A 22,460-nucleotide genomic window follows, 5' to 3' on the forward strand; every position below is an offset into this window, starting at 1 on the left:
TCCAGTGCTACTTCAGATGATCTTTTTCATCCTGTTTGAGATAGCACTTCATGCTCCACCGTGACAGCCTGTGCTAAGCACACCTTCTACATGCCAAGTATTTTAAAGGAAAAGGAGCCACAAGACAGATTGTTTAGAAAACGACAAATTCCTCCCCTCTCTGATGTCGCAGAAAACTATTTACACTCCCACACATTTGCACACAAAAATATAATCTTGTGTCTGAGTCGAGCATGCATTCTGTGCAAACCAGAAATGTTACAGATCGATGTGTGAGCTTCAGGCTGCATTCAGGACATGGAAGCTGATGCATTCCTCTCACTTCAAATGTATCTATTTATGTGACTTCTACTTCCTTTTTACATAGGCTTTTACCATTTTATCCACAGGCTTGCTATGTTTCTCTTTGTTTTTCTGCTAACTTTGTCCATTTGATTTTTAGCGTTTCCCATAAGGATACCATCACTCTTTTATTGCTCTTCTCCCTCTCTTATGGTCCGCCCCACGGCATATCCCAAAAATGTAAAGAACAAATCTCTTATTTGCCCAATTTACTTGCTCTCAGCAGAGCTCAGCCAAAGTCACTAGGAAGGTTTTTGCTGAAAAAGAAAGCAGAGGAGGCTCAGTGTGAACTCTCCTTCTTTTTAAGCATTCAAAAGCATTTTATAAGCCATTGTCTCTTTTTTTTTCTTCCACAAACTAGCACCGTGTGGCAAATTGTGCAGAATAGAAATGCCCATAATGAATGTATTTAGTACTGGGTCACGCTGATGAACATTCTGCCCCCATGAATAATACTGTTTTACAAGTTTGCAGTCCTTTCAAATTGCTGATCCCCAAAACCCTATAGGCAAACTAGAAAAGCTAACACAAGCAACTGGGACTTTAGAAACCCATAGCCATCTGGCCTAAATCTCTAACAATCCAAGCCAATAATTATATCAATTCAGGCTTTAGTGAACCCCTTTGCAAACACCAAAAGAGCAAAGAAAGGAATTAGTGACCATTCTAAGTTCTGGTGGAGAGAATTCAAAGATAGTATAATTCCATTAGTTCATGGACAGCTTTTTTTGCAGCTTTGATAAATCTTCCTAAAACATTTTTCCCAAGTACAAATGTAAACTCTTTTCTGATGATAACTGGGGAAAGAGGTTCAATTAAATGCTGTTCTTAGTGTCAATAAAAAGTATTTTGTTGATAAAAGAAGTCACTACCCCTTTACATGATGAGTACAGGAGATGAATAATTCATAGTAAAAATAATTCCACTGCTTTAAAACTATTATGTGTATTTTTAAATGATTACATGTTCTTCCAAGGAGCTGTTTAGTAGACTTAGATATGCAGAGCTTGCTTTATGCAATTTTTATCACTTTCCAAGTAGTAATCCCACTGTCACATTGGTCTTTCTCGGAGACACACTGTGTATAATAATAGAGAGCAGGATACCTCCCAACAGGAATTACAGCACCTCTTTTCTTTTTCCCCCTTTTTGAATTTGGAAATTATTTTTTATTTGAAAACTTTATCATATTACATGCCATATTATCCCTTAAGTCCACACTGTCTTGCAACTGATCACTGGCACTTACGATAAAATGTCATTGTCACAATAGTCCTTACCTAAATTCTGAACCAAAGGAAAAATCTCATTTTTCTTTTCTTTTTTTTTTTTTTTTTTTTTCATTTGATAAGCTGCAAGTGGGAAAGATCATATCTTCAGATTGTTTGCTTAGATGAAGCAATATTGAAGCGTCTAGCCCTTCTGGAAGTGATGCTTCTCTAGGGTGCTCAGGAGCAATCAGAGCACTCCCAAGGTTGCCATCTCCAACATCCAGTGAAAGAGTTTTGTCTGAAAGTGTCTTAAACTCCAGTGCCCCTTTGACATGGCAGACTTCCCTGACAAAGAAAAGAGAGAGTCCCACGTGCAGGCAGCAGATGCTCTTAGTGAGCGTGGCATTGTGAGTGCTGCCAGGCACATGACCAGAGTGCTGCTGGCCTCCTGGAGACTGATCTCAGTTATCCCCGCCTAAAAGACCTATTCACCACAAGCTTCTTCCCAAAAGTTGCACTCCATTTCTTAACTGATGTACTCAGGAAAAACAAACTGACTCTAAATTGCACTTTCATTTGCCTGCAGTACTGCTTCAGAAACCACAGCTGCACAACAGATTAATTATTTTTCACTTAGCTGAAAGGAGGTTTATTTCTGGGGTCGATACACTTTAAAGTCTGTCTTGTTACTGTGAGGAGTTTTACTGAGCTCTTAAACTTATACTTTCTTCTAAAATTTTATAAGCTCCTAGATGCAAAATATATATGCAAAAATTAGGTGAAAAATAATTTTGCTTTGAAGAATTTTGATAAATAGTCCCTCAGCAAGGAGTGGAGAGAAAAAAATCCATTTTCCTAACAATGATAGAAGCACAGTAAAATTAGCACTGTGCCATTTGGTTCATTCCCATCCTCAAGACGCATACACAAAATGAGATTTTATTCACTTCTGTATGATTTATTACCTTATGTTGCATTATGTTACAAAATGTCACAAGAGCTATGCTCCAGTGCACAAGACATTGCAAGATAAAATTTGATTTGACACCTGTGCAATGAATGTGAAAGACAAGTCTTCCTAAGTCAGTAGTGTATTTTAAAAGACATTTCCATCACAATGAACAACACAACTGAGGAGCTTCATCTCTCCCTCTTGCTTCTCTCCCCTTGCTTCTCTCCCTTTGCGTCTTTCTTCCTTTCTCCCTCTCTCTTCCTCCATCCCTCTTCAACAAACCTGTTTCCCTAAGTAAAAGTATTACTTCCATCCATTGCAGGCTGAGTCCAGACTGAGTGAGGGGTATTCTTGTAGGCAAATGAGTGTTGCCATTTTACACTCACTCTTGGCCCCAAAAAGCTGATCAAAGATAGATGTGATGCTGTTCTTTGGACTGGGGGGAAGGAAGCTGACATTTCATTCCACTGATTTGCATAGACAACCATGTAACAGAACTCATCACAAAATAATGCTGTATTTGTCCAATTTACTATCTCATCAGTTACTCTTATACCTGATATTTTTTTCAGAACTGAGGAACATCAGAGGCTGACTTACTTTAAGAGATATTAAAGGTGGAAAAGACCATTGAACTATCAAAAATGTGGCCTCTGGATCACAGTCTTCTTAGTTAAAACCAAATATCTCAGGCAGAGCACATGTTTTTGATCTGTGGAATATTAAACAACGTGTCAGACATCAGTTACCTAGTTCCCATGAAAAGCCAGTCAAAAATTGGGTAAGGGATTCTGGCAGAAAAATCAGAAAAGCAAAAGTCCACGTAATGTTATCAATCCTGACCTCCACAAAATCTGTATCTTGACTATATAGATTATACCTAAGCCTTACAGTACTTCCTGCTGAAGATAATGTGTTTTAACAGCATCTGTTCCCACCAGAATGCTGCCCCTACTGTGCAGTGTCCTCCACAAGCTGTCTCAAAGGCCACTCTGTCACCTCACAGACATCCAGAAGATTTTAGGTAAAGGTAATAGCTGTACCAGGAAAAAGTATTTTCCTGACCCAACAAACAGCCAAAGCCCTGGAACAAAATCCAAGACTCAGAAGAAGCAGTAAACAGAGAAGTTTAGTTCAGAGCCCTGACCTATAATTTTCACTTTTTCAACTTGCTTAAAAAAAGATGTGATGGGTCATTAAAATACATCAAACCACCAAATTCTATACACCTGCTGATGGGAGAGAAAGTTTTTGAAATGTGAGTTTAAAATTAGGTTTTACATTATCATCAATCATCCTAGCAAAGGGCAGGGGATCATGTTTTCTGCTACATGAGTAAATTTCCAAGGCAATTTTGCACAGCAGCATTGTGTATATAAATCGTGGGTTAAACCCATTTGTGTTCCATGCATGGTAAGCACCTAGAGATTCAGTCTCTTTCTGCACCAATAAAATTTTTATCTCTCAAAGATTTGCCAAGTGAAAAGAGAGAAATATGCACAAATCTTACAGTTTACTAAATCTCTATTGTAAACAAATGCCTGCAATATACCAGCAGATGCTTTTGAATTTTTTTTTAGGATTAGTTCATATAGCAGAGTATACAATGGAAATTCCATTGTTTGATCATTTTAATGCATTTGTCATTTTGTTTAGTTATTGCCTTGTAAAGTATGAAGTAAAATGTCTCTAATTGATAGCTGTTTACCCAGAACTGCCTTTTAAGAGCAATACATGTGCTAGAGCCAAAAGAGGGTTTGAGCATTCTGTATGTTTGGGAGAAAAGGCACCAGTCAGGACTGTAACACATCTCTTTCCCACTCCACCCAAGCCAACAAAAGTGATGTTGTGTGGCCCTGTTCCACTTCCTTACCAAGCCACCCAAACCAAGCTGTAGCTCCTGTTGTGTATAACAGATAAAACTTCCCATTTCCTAAGGCATCGTTTTTGATTTCTTATTATCCCTGCAACTGAAATACATAAAAATGCAGAGAGCCAGATGCTTCAGAGAACAGTGGCCAAAACCTTTGGTTCATGCAAAGCAAGGAACAAAAGTGTTTTTTCACCACCTCCTGTGCCCCAGTGGTGCAGCCACCATGGGGCTGAGGTGGTCACCACTGCAGGCAGAGAGCCCAGATCTCTCTTTTCCCCATGGAAAAGCTTTTCCTCTTTTTTCCTCACAGGGAAAGCACCAGCAGCATGTGTGCTCTCAGCCTGAGGTATCGTAATCAGTTCTACAAGGTGGCGTCCTGGCATTGGATTTCCAACATCTGGTTTTATTCCAGATGTTAGCAAACTCATACACCACATGCTCTGGAATTTGAAATACTTTTTATGAATAAATTTGAAAGGCTTTCTGTGTCTTAAACTGCTGCTACTCTGCTCTGACAAATGTGCTGCTCTTGTTTCATACAACACACTATCTAGGATGTGATGATACTTTCAAGGCCACTCTTTATAAAGAGCAGAAAGAAGCAGCTGCATTTGAGATAATTTTCTTTGAAGGAGTGGGGTTTCTGTGAAATAAAAGATCTGAAGTTTGGTGTAGATGCGAATTTAGTCAGGGCTGCAATACCTAGTCTGTCAAATAACTGGCTCAATCCAAGTTTTCATGGAGCTGTAACATCCTCCATTACCCCTGGGAGTTTAAAAAAGGAGTGTAATTGGTGTTTCAAGTGTCTTTTTACCAGAAAAAGCATCTGTTCTGTCTTCCACTGACAGCCTAAGCCCAATGATCCCGATCCACTCATGTACCTACCTCCAGCAGCTGCTACTGACTAAAATGTTCCAAGGAGACATCAAGGTCTCTCAAGAAGGAAAGGAGTCAATCATGTTCAGCACAGCCAGAGTTTAGCCATGTTCAGCCATCCTGGAGCCAGAGGTAGCTCCAGAGTTTTTAAGATGCTTTTGTGCTGTTTGTAGTTATGGTGCTGGTGGATCTGCCAGCTTTAGGTTGATGGTTGGACTTGATGGTCTTAGAGGCCCTTTCCAACCTTAATGATTTTATGATTTTAATGCCAAGGATGACAGGGAACCAGCCCAATGCCCAGAAAGATTTTGAACAGCATCAGAGTCAGTTAAAAATGTCTTGAAGAGCGTGAACCCCACAGGACTGAAAAGCTGGACACAGTTTTGTGGCAAGAAAGGAGATTTCATCAGATTTCCCCAGAAACAGCTAGTATTGGGCAAATATTTCCTGGAAGGATCTAAACCTCTCTCTACTGCAGAATTTAGCAAGCTTGCATTAAAAACTATTGTCTTTAAGGAACCCATAATTGCCTTTCTCTCTTCAAAACCCCAGGCACAATCCACCACCCAGCCTGCTTTGTGAATAAGGAACAAATATGTTGTCTGTTTTATTTTACAATAAATATTTATACAGTACTCCACATGGGTATCTGCATTTTTTTCTTCTTGACTTTTCTGGGAAAAAAAGAGGAAAACATGCTCCCTGCTCCAGTGTAATGGGAAAATATGTGAAAATTTAAACCTGCTGGAGGAAGCAGACCCAGTGGGAGCTGTAATGGGAAAAAGGCAAGCACGGTTTTTCAGCAGAATATTTAACATATACTGAACATCTGGCTTCCCAAGTAAGTGATTAACAGTGCTCAGTGAAAATATTTCTATTAAAAATCAGATATTCCTTTTTTTTTATTTGTTCAGTTGCTGCAATGTGGTAAAACTAGTGCCGGAAAGTCATCGCAAGAGACAGCAAACAACTTTGTTGTCATAATGGGCACTTTTTTCCCTCCTCCTTTTTTTAAACAATGGCTCTAGCAGGTGGCATGTGGCTGAGACCGGGTCTATCACCATCTCCAGGGTGCCAAGACATCCCTCAAAGTTTCTGTGGGAGGAATTTGTTGGTGGGATTTGGATTGTAAAGGCACGTGAGCATCTGCTGCCTGCTTGGTCTCATTACCATTGACACAATTAGCTCCTGCAGCTCTTGGCCAGGCAGCCAGAGCAAGGACTCAATTTTCCTGCCTCTCTGACAATGCTCATTATCATTCATTTGAACCTATGGGCTCCTCTGCCTCTGAATCTGGGCAGGGGGCTGTGAAAACAAATCACACAGGGGAACACTCAGGCAAGGAAGAGCAAATTGAGATAATAGCTACATACAGCCTAAAATCAACAGCCTTGCAGACAGCACTGGTGATACACTTTCAATATTCGTAGTAGTTTCTCTTTTCCCTTCTGTTGCTTAATTCCTGAAAATCACATTCTATGGATCTGTGGTAATGTGTAAGTAGTCTGTAATCTTTTTCTGTGACTCAGTAGTATTGTGTGTAATAACATCACTATTGCCCTTCTATATTTCCAACCACTTGCTAAATTCTGAAAAATGATTTTTTCCCTTTTTTTCCTTAAAGATATGCAGAAAAAGTATGTTTCTCACCTTTGAGTTAATTTGGAAACAAGACTAAAAAGTAAAATTTTTTACCTCTTATGGAAAGTAGGACCTTCTGTTTATTCACATCTTCCTCTGGCAGCCACAGTCTAAACAAAATGTTAACTCACATCTGCAGATAAAGACTTCACATTCCTCCAAGAGTCCTCACCCCACATAAAACTGCAATTATTTTACATTTCCTTAAAATAGAAGCTGCACAATTCCTCCTTGCTGGCCTTAAATCCTTTTATTGCTACAAAAAACCCTTACCCCATAAACGGATGATTAGAAAAGTCACACATTTTTCAAATAAATCACATGTCTAAAAGCAGCACAGAGGGAGGAAAAGGGGGAGAACTTAAACCAGTCTATCTCCTGTATATACATCAAGGATTTCTGTCTATGAACAACGAAAACAGAAGAGCTTCAAGGCCTGAATCTGCAATAATTTTGTAGTTTTCAAATGTTGCATAGCTAGTGACTTGTGACCTTGCTAGAGAATATTAGATTAAAGCAGAAATACTTTTACCACAACACATCTTTCCTGAGACTCAGCCATTACTAGTCTTTGTAACACAGGAGAATGGAAAACATCACAGAGAGCTGGAGGGGAGGCAGGGGCATGACATTTGCTTTCAGATGTTTTTAAAACTCAAGGAAGTGTTATTGTTTCCATAAATCATGACTAGAGGTTTATTTTCCTCCCCCCTTGCTGTCTTGTTAGAGAAAACATAAGATGGCCATTGGCTTTGCTCAGGGCGAAAAAGAAATAAATGGGAGCATTTTTAAAAGTTTTCCAAAATGATGACTGTCACAGGTTTAATCCCAAGTTCCAGGCAATACAGACATTGTGCAAGCTTGGAGCACTGAGGAGAGGAGGGACAAGGCCATCTCCCCCACTGATGATGTCCAGAGCCTTTGCCTGTTTGCAGAAGTGCCCCAATTCCCCAGGCTTTGTCATGGAAATATGAACCCTGAAAGAAAAGGCTATTATGTCAAATTACAAATTATATTATAGGGTTTTAAGTAATTGTTTGCTGACTGTTGTCGTGCACATGTGGCTTGTTGGAAGATGATGTAATCGTTGTGGCAAATTTCCACCAAGAAGAATCAGCCAGGGTGAACTCTGAAATCAGCTGCTCGGGGGGTTCACATCATGCAGTTACTGGGTGAAAGACCAGCATGTACACCCTTCAAAGTTAATTTACACAGACCCATTTTAGAAGTAGAGCATTATGTATCAACTGTATGAAATGTACTGTGTACATACTAGCATTCACAAAATTCATTAGGAGCCTGTTAGTTCAAATGAAAGAGCTCAGCTCCTTTCACACTATAAAGTTTAACACCTTTATGGCCAGCAAAAAGATATAAAGTGTATAGAAAACATAGCAAAAATATGTGTTTTCCTGGAACCATTTGAATAAAGTTTTCCTCTATCAGAATGGTTTTTGTTTCAATTGAACATCAATTGAATAAATATGTAAGACTCTTCCAAAATAACCTTAACTTACTGGAATGCATTCTCTCACCAGGCTGCAAAAATATGGGTACACCCAAATTTTTCCCTCTATTCTATAGTCCAAAACATCAGATCTTGGAACACTTCAGTATGATGTAATGAGGCAGCTGGCATTTGTTTTCCATAAATTCACTACACCAATAAATAGTAATACTGTGGTGATTGGAACTAAGCATAAACTGAAATATTTGCTTTTCAAATATAGCTGTGTGGACTTTTCCTTGAAATAAATTGTGATTTTTATATATATAATAAACAAATCTTATATATATTTTTTTCTATGTATTTATGCATATATAATTTTTTTTAGAGAAATAAATGCAGTAAAAAATCTAGAAATGTATCTTGATAACCTGCCTTTACAGTTTTCAGGTATTTATAGTTGTTGTTCATGGGTGCTTTTCCTTAGGACATCCATGGTTTTTAGATTTTGGTCTCCTGTTTTGTTTAGACTTTTTGTAGACTTCTATCACAAAATGAAGCTACAAAGGAAATGCAGAATAAATTAAACACACCCAGTACGACATATGCAGAATTTCCATTAAAGGAGTTCAATAAATACATAAAAAAGGAAAATTGGTAAAATAAATTGTAGAGTCTAAGTGGATTTGCTGTATTACTATCAGAATTAGGTGCTTCACAAATTTAGCTCCACTACAAAGATTAGTATTGTTGCTAAGAGCAATCCAGCAACTTCCAGCAAAACTGTGTTGTTTTAGCACTGATTTTTTAAAATATATTTTTATATCTTGTATAACATAGTTCAAATATTATTTTTTTCTAGTTCCTTAATAAAGAAATGGTTCAAGACTTAACAATAAAAATCCCTCAAAATTTTTCACTTGAATTCTAAAAGCTGTGAAACCAAGTGATAATTGTAGAAGCATGTATAAGAAAACCTCAGTGTTTTTGACACATTTGAGGGGGTTTGTTGTTAACTTTGGTTTATGATCACTTTAGACAACACATTTGTACTGATTTTAAACCAGTTAAGTAATGTGCAACCTGCCATACATGCTATATAAGCCATCAGCATGTATTTCCTCAGACCTGTTTGAAAAGTAAACCTGGGCGCTTTCTTTTTCAGCTGTGCAAACCTTTATCTTAACCAGTTATTATTTTTCATTAGGGATCACCTTGGCTCATTTAGAAATGTCAAAGAACCTTTTCCTAAGATGGCTCTAACACCAGCTTGCATTTACAACTAATGAAGATAAACTCCAAAGTTTTTGTTGATCTGAGCACAAGAAGGGTGGAATCTGTTGACTCAGATATTTACAAGCACTGATGAATTATAATTTCAGCCAAAGTGCATGCACTGATATGCATTTCATCACCTGATGAAATTTAAAGGTGGCTCCTAGATCATATGGATGCCTCATACCTGCAGCCAATAACATCACTGCAGTTTATTAGTGCCTGATGGCTTGGGATGATTTGACTTCCTTGTGCCATTAGGGACCTCACTGGAGGTGAGTCCCATTCTTTGACTTTGGTCTGACTTTGGATGTAAAACTTCATCTCTTCAGTTACAGGGAATAAAATAAAATACCTGGAGGCTGCAGAAGGAGGTACTGTGTTTCTGGTTTCCCTGGATTGTATATATTAACAGAATATCTGAATACCTGAGTACCTGAATGTCTCTAAAGTCCACCTCCCCAAATATCTGCTACTGGGCCAAATTCTACCAGGGAGCAGGCAAGGTCTCTTCTTTTGACAGGATTAAAAGAAGGAGATAAAATGTTTTCCACTGTATAACTACTGATGTGGGCCAGATTCAATTTCTCTTTTGCCATATAAAAGTTTAACTGAGCAAGTATCCAATTTTTATAAATTAATTTCCTTGAAAGACAGAAGAAATATTGTCACTGTAGCAGCAATAACATGCCTGAAAGAATATATCTTTTTACAGAAATAAAAAAGAAAAGAAACCCTGAACCTATGTAAGAGCTACCGTGGAAAAGAGACCAAACAGTCTGACCTCTGTTATCAGCTGAGGGTGAGCCATAGTCTACTGATTCACATGTTGATGAACTGAGAAGGACAGTTCAGAGACATTTCCCTTCAAAAATTGCTAGCCCTGATCTCTGTCACTGAGTTTAATTTATGGTGCATCAAAAACACAACAGGGAAGGGGTACTTCTTTTTTAGTAGATATTCCACAATGGAAGAATTGTGAAATGAGTCTCATGGAGATGAGAGCCCTGGAGGTTGTTAGGTTTATCACTGTACAAATACACAAATAGTGAGAGAGAGAGAATGGAGAGGGAAGGAGCTCTTCTCTGACATCTCATCATTGGAATTTTGTAGGGCAACTAGCCTACTGTAAAATCAGTTTGCAAAATTGAATAATTTTATCATGAAAGCCTGGTGTACTTCCAATCAAATGCCCACACTGCACATTTAAAGCAAGAATCATGACTACCCCAAGAGGAAAAAAAATAAAAATCAGTCTTGAACTAAAGGCATTACATAAATATAAATTTACATGAGTCCAATAAAAGTCAGCCTGGCTTTGCTAACGGATAAGTCCTATTATGTTATCTTTGTCCTATTCTTCCCGACAAAAATTCCCCCAATCAGTTATTTTTTGTTGAAAACTGAAGAAACTACTGCTTTATAGCAGTTTTCAGTTCTCAGGCTCACAGTTGGTACGTCTACCTTACGATGTGGTTGACCGTGTGTTATTATGCAAAACTTATGCATAATATAAGTATTCTTGCCATTTATTACAATAGTAAGGAATTTATGAAAAAATTGAAGCCTGCAAACATGCAGCCCTAAAATCTTCCCTCAGTCCTAAGTCTGGTTCTGCATGGGGTCTTGCTTCTGAATGCTGTCTGCTATAAATGCAAGTGGGTATGATCTGAGATAGCTCCCAGAACTGATGGTTGAGTCAGTTCTTTCAGCTTCATCAGCTTGATACTGAGAAGCCTGATGGACTTAGTTACCATCAAACAATCACAGAAGAATATTCTTAAAATATCCTTTTCTGTTACTAATCAAGCTGATATAGAAATGGGATTAAATTTGTTTGTTTTAGTGTTTGTAGTTAAAAAGGCCCTGAGAAGAATATCTTTCACAATTAATTAGACTTTTCTTTCCATTCAGTGTGAATTTTCCCATATCCATTTAAGTACAAAAAATTCAGACCATTCCTTTACAGAATGTCTTTTGCTAAATTACATCAGTGAATGACAACCTATTTATGTGACTTTTAGGTTTGTTATGGTACACAAGTGCTGTGAGCAGTAACAGAAAGAATACCTACAAAGTTAAGTATCAACATCCACCTTGAATAGAAAATCCCTAGGAAAAATACATATATTTGATCTAGATGCCTTATGCTATTTTTTGTTTTATCAGAGAAATTGCTTTTGCTGTTTCTCTACTGCTCATTGTGACATGTTTTCTGAGCCAGAAATTTATATATGTGTGGATGTACATTTATTTGCACACACATATGTCTTTCTAAAATTAAGCACATTCTTGACTGTGCCAACGGAACTATATTCATTTAAAGTGTGCGCCACACTTGGAGCTTACTCCCTTTAAATTTTTTTTTAGTAGAAGGAGTAGATCCTTTGTAAAAATAGGTGATTTCCATGTAGGACTTTATCAAGTCTAAAACTCAGATTTTGGCACCATATTTCATGGGAAGTGAAGAGAGAATGGGCAACTGCAGTGCTGTTGTGTCTATATAGCTACACAGAGAATTTGGTGTTCTGAATTCAGTTCCTTTTTCAGGGCCAGTTTAAAGGCAGATATAGTCCACAGAACAAAACAAAACAAAACACACAAGACATAACAAAGACACTGAGAAAGGGATGTCAAATTTCATGGCCTTGTACACAGGAGCAGGGCAGTTCTGCTGATGCAAGGCCCATATGCTGGGAGCCAGGACAGGTGGGGCTCATTAATTCCCATCCAAGTTACAAAGGTTTTAAGCAGGAAAGACCAGGATTTGAGCAGTGAAATACTTAGGAAGAGCCCACAGGTCAAGAAAATATTTTGTTTGAAAGCTTTTCTTTCTGAGAAAAGCAAGGGAAAAGGAAAAGGAAATGGAAAGGGAAGGGGAAGGTGAAGGGGAAAGAAAGTTTATCCAGTCTAAATGTATTTTGAGAACTGTATGAAATTCTTCAAAATATTAAAGAATCCACATGACTTGGAGGTGTAATCTAATAGGACATGTGAACAATGTCATATTTCTTGTACAAGGGTCTGCTGGGGCATATAAATTATCTGTAGAATGCATCAAGATTCATCTTACATTTGATTGTCTGTATGTACATATATGTATACATATGTGTACACATGAATAAAATATGTCTTTCTAGTGGAAGACATTTCAGGTCCTTAGAAAGGATGCGTAAAGTCATAAGGTTTATATACTGACAGAAATACCATGGCTTAAATGTTTTGTAAGGAGTTAATTTTGTTCAGAAAATGCGAGAACAAACATATTGGCGTTAAAAAAAACAGCCTTGATAAGTCAGCTTTTTAAAAAAGTATATATCATTAAAATAGTCCTGAATCACTGGATTTAAGAGCAATGGAAAATCTAGACACAAGTTTTAATTAGAGCAAGTTAAGATCCAAATGGAAACAAACACCACAATGTGGAAATAACCTTAATGCCAAGACTACTCAAAATCTGACTGAATTAAAAATTATAAATGATCAGAAGAAATGAGGGACATTTGACACTTAGCATCAGAAGCCAGTTCCCATTTCTTTAGTCCACATAATGGTTAAAACTGACAATGTGCAGTTGTTTCATAAAGCTTATATTGCTTAGAGACAAAAAAAACTCAAACAGCCCGAAGCCTTTGTCTTTGGACTGACCCACTGGAGAAAACCCTGTTATTTAAATACCAGCTCAGTCTTTGTACCTCAATTATAATAATTGATTCCTTCTAAAATTTAAAAAGACGTTCCTGTCTTTCATTTATAAACCTTTAGTGTTGTAAAAATCTATCATTCAAACTCCAGGTCAGTTCCAAGAAACATGATCATTATTAATTCAAAACTAACCCCCACGACAGTTCATGCCTGCCCAGGGACTCACAGCCTCACAGTGGCACTTCCATGGCCTTTTACAAAGTCCACTTTTTGCCTACCTTTATTTTTGCAAAACCTAATAGAACATGACCCAATTTTTCTACATACAGGCATGTATTTAACCTCAAGGAATAAGTTGCCTGAAATAAAAACACCCTGCACATCTCCTTGACAAAATGTGACTTCACTTGCAAAGCTGCACCAAGAGCCCACTTGGGATGTGGTGGTGAAGAGGGATTCAAACATCTTTCTATTTCATACATATTTAAGGACTCATTTACACAGTAGTCACATACATATATTTTTTACTCTGATTTTCAAACTCACCTTTCCAATGACCCCTATCGATCCGAAAGAAAAGTGTCTAACCTGAAAATCCACTTTGCTCCTATGTGGATGAGATGAATGGCAGATTAAAAAGCAATCATTCCCTCTGAGAAAAATATACAGGGAGTGGAGAACTTCTGGATTTGAAGATCTTCTACACTCTAGGGGAAAAAAAGAGCATTTATAAGAAAGTTTTAAAAATATAATAGATATAAACAAAATGTAGGACTTAAAATGCATTGCTAGGACAGATTGCATTTGCAGTTGTTACACTGTTGCATTTTTTTCTCCAATAAATTAGTAAGTAGGATCTTACCTCTTTGTTTTGTGTTATGACACAACTTCTCAGTGAAATTTCATGTTGCATTATATTTATTATTGTGGAAAACAAACCTAAATGTCAACAATAATAATAGTAATAATAATGATAACAACCACAACACATAAATTGTTTCATTGTATAAAAACCATTATATCAAGGGGCCTGATATTTCTGATAATTTTAATTTTACTAATACAAACTCCTGATACAGATGCTTATATATTAGTTATTTCTGAACACTGCACACTCTTTGTCATCTAAACTGCACTAAGTTTTTGCTTCTGCAATTTAAAGATTGGCTAAAAAGAAGATAATCCTTCTTTACCCTTTTTGTAAATATGTAAATATGAGTACATGAATACACATGCACACATATATAATCAACATTATACTAAAATCAATTTGGTTAATAGTTATATTTGGAAGTTAAAATGAAGCCAATGAAGTTGCAATTGTTTTGAAAGCTATTTTTCATTTTTTAAAAGAAACTCAAATTTTGTCATTGGGAAACAGAAGAAGTCAACATCTTTGCTTTCAAATGCTTAATCCCAAATTTTCCCCAGAAAATCCATTACTGTTTTCTAGCAGTCCCCAGCAACAGCATCAGGTTCCAAAACAATTATGGAAGGATGTGAACTCAATGGCAGATCAGATTCAAGGGCTATTTTCCCTGATGTTTTTGTGCCTATATCTCTAGGTGCACAGGTTGAGTTTATTCATTCAGTCAGTCTAATGTCTGTGGTAAAATGTATCCGGAATGTTAAAAATTTTGTCCTTGTCAAAATTTCTGCATATGTAAGTCTATGTATATGTATGTACAACATTGCAAATGTGCTTTTTCTGCACACTGAGCTATATTCCATAAGGCCTTTGTGGAAGGAGCAGCCAGTTTACATTCAGTTTGGATTCAGCTTGTTACAGAAAGATGCATACTGGGATAACTTACAGAAAATTTTTCCTTGTTATTTCTGTTTAGCAAAACCAAAAAAAGTAAGGGCTACGACAGTGTACACTGGTCATGGGATTTGAAAGTTCATGAAAGAATGGAAGAAACTTCCTTTTGAATTCTGGACACAGAGCAAGAGCTAGGAAAAAATGTTTCAGTGGTAGGAATGTGTTCAATATCCAAAGCCTCAGAGAGTGTGCTTATTCTATATAGAAGCATCCATAGTTTCTAGCTAGGTGCAACTGTCTCTTTCCTACAACTGGGTAAGAAAGAGATAGTGTCCTAGATTTGCATATCAAATTGAATACACAGTTTAGTGTGCTAAAGTACCACCTCTGAAATATTAAATAAAATAATTAAAATTCATACATAAAATCTAGTTTTCAAGGGAGCTTCTCTTAGTCTGGAAAACTGGTGTAAGATTTATCAATGCAAGCGGCCATTTTGTTACGGAAACAGTTTAGGACACCTAAGTGTCAACAAAAATCACCCAATCTTCCCTAGAAATTTCAAAAGTAAAAGCAAGTTTGTGTCTAATTTCAAAGTCTTCACAGCCTTTTACAGCAGCTTTGGGGTGAAATTTGGATAAGGTCTTCAATTCCTAAGCTGCAAAGCAGTGAAAGCTGTCCGTGCCACCAAAGGGATGGGCTCAGTTCTATTCAGGAACTGGGATTTCAACTCACCAGCTGCTGTGTCCTTTTAAACCATGAATCAAGACCTTCACCCTTTCTCCTTCACCCTCTGATTGGCAGAGCAGTTCTCTGTTCACAATCAGAGGAGCAAAAGGACAAGTGGGAAAGGGAAGGAAGAGGAGAGAGTGCGCAGGAGAACCTTTCCAAGTACGCACATTTCTCCTGCAGCCTGTTTGACAGATCTCAGTGGAGAGTGCACTGTAGGAAGAAAAACATGTCACTGCTCTGAAACTGTCTTTTCTAATTCAGTGCATCCATGTATTGTTATAAATCAGTTTCCCTGCCTCTGAAAGATACAGAGACAAGAGAACAACTTTGACTGTTAGCCATCAACTCAGATAAGGAAAACTTTCTTTCAGCATTAAGCCGCCAGCGGATAAAAAAAAGACTGAACATATAAATTAATGCTGAATGTTTTGCTTAGGAAAGGGTTCCTTCTACTCATGTGCTTATGCTCATAGGAGTCAGACATTTACATTTATCCCTGTTCTGGGGTTTTAGAGAGATTTTTACAAGCATCTGGAATTCTTAATTACAAACTGCAGACACGTAATGCTTCCATATCCTTAAATCCAAATCACAGTGTTGCTGATTGGTAAAGCTGTTGTATAGTCAAGGATCCAAGTTTCATGCTTGAAGTTAACTTATCACCATTTTATTAGGGGATACCACAGAAGCATATTGATAACACTATATACCTTACACTTGGGAGTCATATTTCACAACTAAGTTCCTTGAAATCTATGTATACATACACACATTTCTGCAGGGACACTGTCAATTTTACTATAAACTTACGATCAATTGAAGTCTTGAATAAGAAAGATAATAATATTCTAATCCCCTTATTGGAATGATGTACTTGTCCCAAGGTCAAACATAAAAGCCAAGGATATTTCGAATGAATACAGTGAAGTTTATTGACTCTGAGAAATACTTCCTTCTTGTATATACCTCACCACTGGGAATGGGTAATGTGCCATTAACTCTTTTTTTTTTTTGGATAAAGAGTCAGGAACACTGAGAATATATATTATGCCCTAGCCTCAACTTGCCACAGTAAGCAAAAAGCTATTATCCGTAAGCATCTCAGGAAAACAATAGACCCCATCTTCATATTAGCATCTCTGCTTTGTTTGACAGTGAAGATGTGTTTTGCCACCTAAGTCTCAGGGCAGACATCTTATTTTTGTAACTTTGGTTCATTGGTTTGCTTCATAAAGAATGAAGCCTTTCTCTAAAGGATAATCTTTTGACCTCTAACAGGCTAGTGATTTACAGAGCAACAGAGACAACACACTGCATTTAAAAAGCTTTAAGACATCATTTAAAGCCTTTATAGTGAAACTTTGCTTCTAATAACACAGTTACTGCTCCAAGTTCAGACATTTTCTTAATGAAGAAACACCCTTTACACTGAATAATTTACTCATGTCATAAATATATTTTACTCCAACCTGTGAAAAACAGCTCAAGAAATATAGCTACAATTTCATGGTACCTGGTAGTAAAACAAAGAGCAGCGAGGGCAGAGCGGGAGGAGAGAGAGTCTGCATGAGAAATCCGTGGATGTCTGATGGAAGGTAAAATGACATCTTTGATGTAAAAGCACACTAACAATGTAAACTAGAAGGATGATGTACATAACCATTCTAGTGTAATGGACATGATTTTCACTTGGACAGATAAGATGTTATTTAGATTCTGTCATGAAATATAAGTCTTCATTTTCCTTATACATTCAAGTAACTAGATTTTCCACTCAGCAAAGCAGCACAGTTAAGTAAGTCAAGGGATGGCATCAGATGCTCAAAGTTTAAACAACTTCTCTCCTGTGGGGCTGTATTTTACTTACTCTACTTAGCTGAATGTAATAAATTCATTTCTAGGTATCTCAAATGCACAACTCCTTTTCCCCATTATTGTTTCTGGATAAAAAATAGCTTGTGCTCCTGTTCATTGCCCTTTTTGTTCGATTGGGGTGGAGGAAGCAGGACCTATTACAGACCAACCTCTTTGTGTTAACAGCCAGTGCCAGCACAAAGTGATATGTGTCTGTCTGTGTCTGTGTATCTGTGTGTCTGTGTAAAGGATGTTCCTTAAGACTGGAATAGCATAAAGGAGTCGGTATTTTTTTTCTGCAGATTTCAACCTATCCTTTCTATATGGTTAAGACCTACATTCAAAGATCTTTAAAGTCAGGATCTTCCCTGGCTTCAGATCAGCTTAACAGAAAGATTATCAGCATATATCATTACAAAATCACCACATAGTAAGGATCTCTTTCACTTCTCTGTTTTTCTTTCCAAGGCAAAATGTTTTTTAGGTTCTGTCAGGAAATGCAAGGTTTCACTTTTTTATATATTAAAGTAGCTAGATTTTCTACCCATTACATCACTTTATGAATAACAATCCTGGACATTTCCAGGACGTGTTTTCTCCTCTAGCTGTCAAAATATTTAATGTTCACAATTAGGCATTGCAATTGAAAGTGCTACATTTTGTTTCTGCAGCTTTGGGAAGAAATGATACCTTGGTCCCACTGGGTCATCTAAGAGCAAGTTTCTGCAAACTTCTGGGATAAGCTGTGCCTATATGCAGGGTACTCAAAGCCCTAAGTGCTGTGATTTTAAACACAGATTGAGGGGCACTGGCTATTAGTTTACCTTCCTTGGTTGGACATGTGGATTGAATTACCACTTTCAAACCTCAACGGTGTCTTTTGTGAATGGAATATGAAAAGATGAAGAGAGAGAAAGATTCCTTGCCAGCTGGAAAGAAATGGTGGGTGCCCTCCTGGGGATTTGCAGTTGCCAAGCTCAAAATAACAGAAGATGTGGAAAAGAATAGAGCCTTTCCTGATCTGTGGGGCACCTCCAGATATGCTCAGTGACAAAAAAGAATCCTGGGGTGAGGAGAGCAGGAGAAATACACAGCATATCCTGGACTGGGGCTGTCTGGATGCTTCAAGTGACAAGCAGAAAGGGGTCCCAGGGTCCACACTGAAGACCAAGAAACAGAGTGGAACAGAAGCTAGGAAAAATGCTGCAGGAGATCAATTAGTAGCCGGCAGTACAGGAAAGGGAGAAACTCCTAGAAGCAGCAGAACAGAGACAGTCACCTGGCAGAACTGGGGAAGAAAGGACTGATGAGAAGCTGCAGCTTCTTCCTTTGCTTTTCTGATGATTTGAGCTCATTTCTTGTGCAGATGCTGGAACAAAATAAAAGCATTCTGCAGTCAGCAGACTGCAAACCAGCCTAACAACATGGCATAATTTCTGTGTTCCTGCTGAAGCAGTCCGGGATGTTTTCAACTAATCATAGTTTTTAGCAAAATATGCTGCTTCACCTAAATTAAGATATTTACTAGAACCTGTTTCTCTCAACAAAACTTTAAATGAGAACTTGTCTAAAGACTAAGATCTTCCAGTATATTTTGACCACAGAAGTATCTGCTTCTGTTCTACTCCTTTTCTCAAAACATGTGAAAGATTTTCCTTTTAATTTCACTTGCTTACCAAAGGAAGTTAAATTGCAGCTCTCAAAAAGTTTTCAAAAATGGGAATTTATGAAGAAAACCAAACAAAACCCAGTTCCCAGGTCTGAAAGAGTAGCTTTCAAAATCCTGAAAAGTCTGATTTTCAGTTGCAGCCTGATCCCTCCATTGCAATGCCAGGAAAGGAGCATCTATGTAAATCAGCACTGTATAGATCTCAGTCAGTGTATGGGTAACAGCATCATAGAAAAAAGCAATGAAAATATCTGAAAGACCTAATAAACAGCAGTGGATGAACCTGAAGAGAACTTTAAAAGTAAGATGGATAGTATTTGTTACAAACTTCTGTAATCAATTTTCACATTGAATTATGGGTCCATAATATTCCTTTGTAGAAATTTCACAAACATCTTAGCAAACTCTGGAATTCCATCTTGCAAAGGCAAGAGTTTGGAAAGATGTTTCATGTCCAATAATCTGGATAATTGCTGCAGGAACCTTTGAAGGTACAGTACCATGGATGGTTAGTCACCTAAACACAACTGAAATACTAGTCCAGCTAAATATTTAGACACTTAATCCCTTAAAAAAAATACATCTAGTCCTGACAGCTCCTTTTTCATTCAGTAACTGAAAAACTCTAGGATTCTGCAATATTTCATGCAATTTTTTCGGTGTATTACAGCAAAAAACACAAATTATTCAGTTCAGGCCATAGGAATAACACATGAATAAAATCCATAAAATTTATATAAGATGAGGGCAGGCAAACCAGCTGTAGATAATATTATAGAGAAGTAGAGAAATGGAGATTTTGATTACTTGGATGACAGACACAATCCTGGAATTCACCTTTATTAACAAAGTGAATTCAAAACAGAGAAGTTCAGGTCTCCTCATCATCTCCTTCTGGAGATACCTTGTATTATTAATAAAAGCCTAGATTACATTCCTCTGAAGGAGGAGTGCTGTATCCCAAACAGATGTGCTTTAGAGCTGATACTTTCCCATATTACAGCAACTTTTCAAGCTTTTATTTCAAGATAATGTAAAAGTAGTATTAAAGGATGATTCTGGAGAGAGGATAAAGGGTAAAGTGGCATAAGGAAGAAGTTTTGAGTAGCTTATTTTTACACGGCATATTTTCTTCAAAAATACTTTTGTATAATTTTTCTGTATTTTTTTTATTTCATAATCACCTGGTCAGGTATTATCTTTTTGAAAAACTGAAGTGTAAACAAGGGATCAAGGAGAGTTTTAAAAATGTATTCATTTAGGGATTTTTTTTTAATACAGGATATAATATAGAAAGGAAATTATAATCTGAATGTATGGAGATAAGAAAACTATCAAGAAGGACCTTAATAGGACCATTACAGAACACAAGTAGGATGCTGATTATAGGAAAAAACTTGATATTGTTGGAGAGGCAGAATTAATTCTTGTCTTAGTACTTCCAGAGGAAGCTGAAGGTCACATCCTGAAGAATGCAAAGGTGAAGCGTTAAAAGTTTTATGATAATGATGAAGCAGACAGACCATTAAAAGTATGTGAAGTTTGCAAGGCTTTAGAAATTCAAGTAAATCGAGGAGAAAATAACCGAAAAATTTTTTTCTGCTTGCTTGAGAGTCTGAGTGATTACTGGTCAAAGAGGATGAGTAATTTAGAGATGATATTTATTCATAAAACTCTGAGTACTACAGACCTATACACTCAGCAACATTAACATCATTAAGAAATGAGATATTTACACATACTTTAGAGCTATGTGAAATTGCTAAAGGCAGTATGGCTTCAGGAAATAAATTTTAGCTTCACTAACATGCATTGTGGCCAGAGGGAAGAAGAACTGCCATAGTATATGGGTAAAAGCAAAAGAAAATCCTATGGAGGCTTTGAATTAGTTCTGATCTATGATAGAGCTTCTCCTCAATTTGAGGGTCACAAATTATTGCATGCTAGGTCAGGTTTGGGGTAATCTCTTGCTAAATGAATGAAATAATCAATGATTATGTGTTTTGAAGTCAGCCACACTATCACACCAGCAATTTAGCAAGCACTTTATCCTGACCAAAGACCTGTATTTTATATATATTACAGAGCCACTACAGTTATCTGAATTTGTACAAGCAAACATAAAGTTAGATGAGTTTTACTGGTGATGAGCTTGCAATAGTCACTGTGATACACTGTCCAGCTTTGAAGTAAATGCTGGAATTCTGCAATGAATTTCAGTACTTAAAGAACTTGCTGTGGTTTAGAAGAGTTCTACTACATCTGGTCTGCTTCAGGACATTTTATGACTCCAAATCCAGATAATATGGAAAAAACAAACACACATGCACACACACAGATGAAAAAAAGAAATATTATAGTAGAAACATTTGATCTTCAAGGGTACATTGTTGAGGAAGAAATGAAGGTAGGCTAGCTCAGGATATCCAGAAACTGTGTCTGGAACAACAAATCAAGTTCATTATCAAAGATCCTTCTTAATTGTTTTGTTTGTCAAGAACAGTGAGAAACTCAGGAGAAATAAGATAAACAGAGGCACATAAAATATATTGTTGCTTTGAACTAAGACAGTTGCACACAGGAAATCACTGCGCCTCAGCTCAAACCATCAGACAGCAGAATAACTTTCATCCCTTTTGCTAATTCAGCATTTTATTCTAAATGTTCTATTTTTACATCTTAACTCATCTAACACCTGTATTACCAGGCCCATGCTGGAGGTCCATGTCTCCACCATCACCCCTCCTCCTCAACTTGCAGACAAATGTAACATTGCATAGAATAGTTGTTAGAACAGCACTAACATGCTAAATTTAGAAGGGATTGCCAAATTGTAATCAGACAATTAATTTTTCTATGTGATAAAATTTCTAATTACAGTGTGTGTTTCCAGACAGTCTGATTATACTATGGACAAAATAAGTGAAAATAGTGTGCCAGGGAAAGTTTGTCAACACTGTAACACTGACAGAGAAGAGACAGTGAAATAAATTTATTAGATACAGAAAAAAAATTTATAGAACAGTCTTCACAAGGAATGCTCTTCTCATTGAGCTCTGAAAAAGAATGAACTAGTATATTACCCTTTCCAACCAAACCTGAGAAGCAGCCTTCTAAAGCAATTTCAACAGGTCTGGCTTACTTTTGGCAGGCTGTGAGATGAGGAGATCAAGGAGTTGTG

General features: G+C 37.1%; 1 long non-coding RNA gene across 1 annotated transcript in view; it reads right to left on the minus strand.

The window, feature by feature from the left end:
* Window positions 1–447: 447 nt before the first annotated feature.
* LOC134419042 (uncharacterized) overlaps window positions 448–22,460 on the minus strand; it is a 125,230-nt gene continuing 103,217 nt past the window's right edge. Inside the window, exons 2-3 of the long non-coding RNA XR_010027949.1 lie at window positions 13,809–13,969; window positions 448–599 (exon numbers count right to left, since the gene is read on the minus strand). This is a non-coding gene — a long non-coding RNA (uncharacterized LOC134419042). The remainder of the gene's footprint in view (window positions 600–13,808; window positions 13,970–22,460) is intronic.

Source organism: Melospiza melodia, chromosome 5 (genome assembly GCF_035770615.1).
Source record: "Melospiza melodia melodia isolate bMelMel2 chromosome 5, bMelMel2.pri, whole genome shotgun sequence".
NCBI lineage: Eukaryota > Metazoa > Chordata > Aves > Passeriformes > Passerellidae > Melospiza > Melospiza melodia.